This window comes from Pundamilia nyererei, unplaced genomic scaffold (assembly GCF_000239375.1).
Source record: "Pundamilia nyererei isolate P.nyererei 1_Seehausen unplaced genomic scaffold, PunNye1.0 scaffold00013, whole genome shotgun sequence".
NCBI lineage: Eukaryota > Metazoa > Chordata > Actinopteri > Cichliformes > Cichlidae > Pundamilia > Pundamilia nyererei.
The window spans coordinates 304,410-309,693 of record NW_005187414.1 but is presented as its reverse complement, the minus strand read 5'-3'; the positions used below and the strand labels follow the sequence as shown (position 1 = coordinate 309,693).

General features: G+C 44.4%; 1 protein-coding gene across 4 annotated transcripts in view; it reads left to right on the top strand.

The window, feature by feature from the left end:
* The window catches only part of disp1 (dispatched homolog 1 (Drosophila)), a 123,018-nt gene that overhangs the window by 79,921 nt on the left and 37,813 nt on the right, over positions 1-5,284 (top strand). The window contains exon 1 of one of the 4 annotated variants that reach the window (XM_005724781.2): positions 573-910. The exons of 2 other annotated variants lie outside the window; for them this stretch is intronic. The gene's annotated coding sequence lies outside the window, so the exon portion shown is untranslated. Of the gene's footprint in view, positions 1-572; positions 911-1,069; positions 1,196-5,284 lie in introns of those variants that run through there. One more of the 4 variants, XM_005724783.1, reaches the window with a different exon arrangement.

Sequence of the window (5,284 nt, the reverse complement as noted above, 5' to 3'; positions counted from 1 at the left end):
TCTGTCCAGAAGAGCGCAGTCCTGGGAACAGCTAAGATACTGCGCAGGACCCTCAAGCTCCCAGGCCTCTGGTAGAGGACCCGACTTGATGGATAGACCGCTCGCAGGGGCGAGAGGGGGATTTATATACACTCCTCACTCTGTAGGTGATTTTCCTGAGACTATTACCAATGTTATTCTGTTCCCTTTCAGACCGTGCAATATTACCCAACAGTACCTTATTGAATATTTGTTTCATCCCCCCATTATACGCTGCTACTCCCTTTATTCTATTGCACAATACTATGTCACTTCCTAGAATCGCCTGCACTGATAGTTAAGTTATTTATTCTCCAGGATATAGTTATAAATATTACTTCGTTAGTGCAAGGCATAGTATCAAATAACTATCTAACTGTATATTACTGTACACTACTATTCATCTGTTCCTCTGGCTCTCCTGCTGCTTTGAGCATGTGCATGACAAAAGAATTTCCCTCAGGATGTAGCATAGGATAAAGTTATTGTTATTCTTATTATATATGCGCGTGCCACCGCTGTGGCGTGTGGCAGTGAGCGGGTTAAAGCGGACGGTGTGACCGTCCTATCAGTGCTGCCCGGTTTAGTCCCAGCCCACCGCCTCCTGCCTCTGGAGAGCAGATAGCTGGAGCTCGTGTGGGTGGGTGTTTCTCAGGACACACTCCCACGATAAACACTCCGCTGTCCTCTAGACTTGTTGCTGCTTTATTTTTCCCTCCCCGGTTGTACGGTTTGTTTCCGGGCTCTTGTGGATGTTCTAACTTTACCGGAGCTGGTTCGTTTGTGTTTTGTTGCCATTATTATTTTTGCCTCTGTTTGGGGTTACGCTGCGTCGCGTGCTGTGGATTCCACCGGCGATAATAAGCGAAAGCACCGGGAGACACCGAGCACGGTAGGTACCACGGGGCCTGCACACAGTTGTTGACTGCAGCACTGCTCACAGTGCTCACAGTTTCACCGGACTTCCGAGACCTTTCTGAGGAGAAAGTGTGCGAATGTGAGCCGCGGTGCGTGCGTGTAAGGGAGCTGTGTGCTGTTTGGGTCCACGAGCGTCAGTGTGTCTATCCAAGTGGTTTGGCTGGAAGCGCAGTTAGACGAAGCCCAAAATCACTTCCCCCTTCCTCCGTGGACAGCTCACGGCGCTCCAGTTCGGGGGAATCGATCTGCCGTGTTGTTTGTAAGTAGACGGATCCGTCTCCTCTGGCCAGCAGCGTGCATTTAAGCTTTAGCCCTCAAAAGGTGATTAACAGCTCTGGCGTGAGCTTTCTCATTGTTGTCCCACTCATGTAACTGCAGTTTGATCTACTTACCGCGTATAAGCTTAATATCGTCATGATTTACCCATAAAGAGCAGCCGCACTGAATATAAGCGCGTTCACCGTTCACTCACATTTGGACGGAGACTCCATTCATTACTCTGTATCTGATTTAGGCTGGATTACACTCATGTGAGCACCGTAAACATGCACATTTAAACTGTATCAGTAACCGTGTACAGACTCATAACAATCTGGGGCAGATTTGGAGCGTTTCATGTAAACACTCAATTTTAACCTTTTGATGCAGTCACATTTTTTAGAGGGTAACATGATGCCATATTTCTAGTGAGCATATAAATTGTAATGAGGGCATAAACATGACACAGACATGACATGGCGAGCTACTCCCATCTAGTTGTGTTTTCTTTTAAAGCCCGGCTAATCCTGGAGCGGTGCGAGGCATGTGTGCACCAGCACGAACTGAATGCCTGCTGTTGATGTTCTAATTATTATTAGAGGCAGTGTTGGTATTAACCGTCTCTTGACTGATTCCTGGTAATTGCTGCCTATTAGCTTTAATTAAAGGGATGCAGGATGCCTTGCCTAGTGGTGCCGTTAGATGCCTGTCGCCTTAGGTTCTCCTTCTCTCACACCCCGTAATCATAAAGCTGACATGAAAGACGGCAGCAGAAGAAGACGAGGCACCTCGTCATCGCTTGCGTTACTCCAAGCTGCTTGCGCAGTGAATCTTTTTTTTTTAGGGGACATATTTTTCTTACTGAAGCCTTTCGGGCTTTGAGGAGAACAGCGCAGCTTTATCCCTGCTGGCACAAGTAACCCGTTAAAGCTTCCGCTTTTTATAGGAGAATGAAGGGAAATGGCACTTCATCGTTCAGAGTCTAGACGGAGTTTGACATGTCGGATTAAGTAGGAGTGATGGTTTAGGATTCGGGGTCACTGTATTTCACATTTCCTTCTCATAGACGTTCAGAGCCTGTCAGATTATTTCCACCTGAGCCGGACGATCGTGCAAGAAATCTGGGAAATTGGAGCCACGTACTGTCGTGTGCTTTCAGCCATATAGAAGAAGTTTCTGTTTCTGTAAAAACAAAAACTTTACGTAATGAGAAACCGACTGTAACCATGTAATCAATATTATCAGCATTTTATTTATTTTTATTTATTTTATTTTTTCCATGAAATCAAATCTGCTGAAATCCTTCTCGGTACACTTGATAAATAGCAGCAGACGTTCCTTCATGAAATAGGTGGAGTGAGAAGAGTTGTAGTTGTTCAAGCCGTCAGCTTTTATTTTGAAGAGAGATGCGAGGCCCAGCTTGTGTCTGCAGTTTGAGCAAAAGCTCATGACTTTCAGGCAGTGGCGTGTCTAGAAAATTTTTGTTAGGGGGGCCAGGTAGGGGCACAGATTTGGAGAAGGGTGGCAGATGTAATTGTCAGATAATGTTAAAAACAATTCTACCAACCGTTAACCATAATTCAATAACCCTGTAAACCTAACAACCGAATGCGCTTTTAACTCTTATTAGAATGAGATTTTAACCACTACGGTGCAAAGTTTTTAGATACTGCGTTGATAAAGTACAAGAGATACAATCAGTCAGTGTTTATTCAGCAGTCAAGGACAGCAATATTTGCATAGTATTTTTACTGACATGTAGTGCATATGTGTTTTGGGCAAAAACATTTTTTAATATTAAAATACGAACATTTTTAACATACAATTGGCAAATTAGCCAATGCCAATGCAAAACCAATGCCTATTAAAAAAAGAAGATAATCTTCTCACAAACTGTGAGAAGTCTTGTTGGTATATGTATGATTTCTATACATTTTACATCAGATAAAAACTTTGTTCGCAAGATTCAGATAATTATTTATTAAAAGTGAGACATTTTAAATGAGAATAAAAAAGAAAAGTATTTCTTTGTGCCCCACCTTTCCCTGTTAATGCCCTACCTGGCCCCCTGGCAACACTTTGCTAGATCCACCCCTGCACAGTTACCAGCTGTCAGCTACATAGAAAAGGATCCTGGTGTTATTTGTCTCTCAGAAACAGTTCATAACTTCCCTTCAACTCATTCATGTCACCTAAAAGGTAAACCTGTTTCTCCATCACAGCTCTGATGATTCAGTAAGGACATCTCCTGGTTTCATCCTCATGTTTCCCTCTCACCACATATCCAAACCGATATCATGACCAGCAGCTTTACAGCTGTGGCTCCAGCAAACATCAGCTGATACTAGAAATTAATATTAAATACATTCTAACAACAGCTGATCAAGCTTAAACGTGCTGCTGTTGTTTAGCGCGACATCCGCTGGTTTCCTCTTTCTGGCGCAAAGTGGGCGATAAACAAACAAGAGAGAAAAGCCGATCAGCTGATCATTGATCAGTTTCATGATTGAAGTAGCAACAGGAGAGGCAGGGGGGAGAGGATGAGAGAAGAAGAGGCAGCTGTGCAGCGTTACGACAGAATAACTCCAGCTTTGTGTCTTTTTTTCATTATAGCGAAAGTCCGGGACAAACTGCGTCTCTTCTCAGCTCAATACCAAACGTGTAATATTTTCTCTGAATGACGGACCATTCCATTTTTTTAAGGAGCCGTTGGCAACTCTACTAACTAACCTTATGAATAAAATAAAGTTCACTATCAGTAACATCATAGCACCACCCAGCTGTATAGAAACTCCGTCAAACTGGCTAGAACGCAGTATGAGTTATAGCAACTGAGGGTAAAAAGTCAGCACAACGAAAATAAACTCCACCTAAACGTGGTTTATATCTGACCCAGATAGACTGCAGCTCATAACTTCTTACCTGAAGTTCAGTTCACCTGACACTCGGACCGGCGGCTGCCTCGGGGCTCTCCTACTGCCTCCCCTTCCCTCATCCACCTGTTGCCTCTGTGGAAGCTCCTCCATAGCCACCACCAAACACCTGAGTTATTTTTACAAATCTTCCAGCATCTGGCCAATCCACCACCTCTCATTGTTCATGCCGTTACAAAAAAAAATAAATTAATAGGTCATCAGCCCACTGTGCAAATGTCCGATGGCTAGTCCAGCTATGTTAACTTGTTAATCTTTCGCTGAAAAAATGTTTTCTGTGGTGCCGTCTTTCGTGCTTGGCTCTTCTACCTTTGCTAACATGATGCACATAGTGCAGAAGCCGGTGCTGCATTCACTTACCCTCGGACATCTGAGCTTCACTGTGAAACCATAATCGTACATTTGATATTTCATTAAATTTTATTGTTTTAGCTTCGGGGTGGCACCTGGGGTGGCCAGTCTGGTTGGGGGGGTGGCCTGTGCCACCCCGCTGGACACGCCACTGCTTTCAGGCAACGTCCTTCAAACCCTGCTGCTCCCAGTCCAGTTCTGGGAATCCATCCTACATGAAAAACATCCTACCCAATGTTTCTGCGCCGCATGCGCACAAAACCAACGCCGAATTAACTTCTTTTTCTCTCACCCATCTGGAATACTTCTTCAGGGTAGGGTTACGTTTAGTCGCAAGTCACTGTCAAATTATAATACGGGTAGGACGTTTTGTCAGAGTAGGGTGGTTTCTCAGAACACTGGCCCTTCCTCAGCCGTTCCAGGCTCTTTGACAGCTGTGGGAGTCCCAGGCCACGTCCACTCATCATTTTCTCTCCGTTTTGGCCTCTCGTCCACACTGAGGCTATGTCCACACATACCCGGGTATTTTTGAAAACGCAGATTTTTCTATGCGTTTGCACCTTCTGTCCACACGTAAACGGCGTTTTCGGTCACTGAAAACGGAGATTTATAAAAACGCCTGCCAGGGTGGATATTTTCGAAAACTGTTTTTGCGTTTACGCGTGGATGTGAAAAACGGAGAAAACGCAGCGTCAAAGTTGTGCGCCTTTTTTGACGTCACACTGTGCGCCAGGTTATTGTTTCGGTGAAATGAATTTCTACAATACTGTTACTTGTACTCTCTGCAGTGTTTCAATGCTTACATA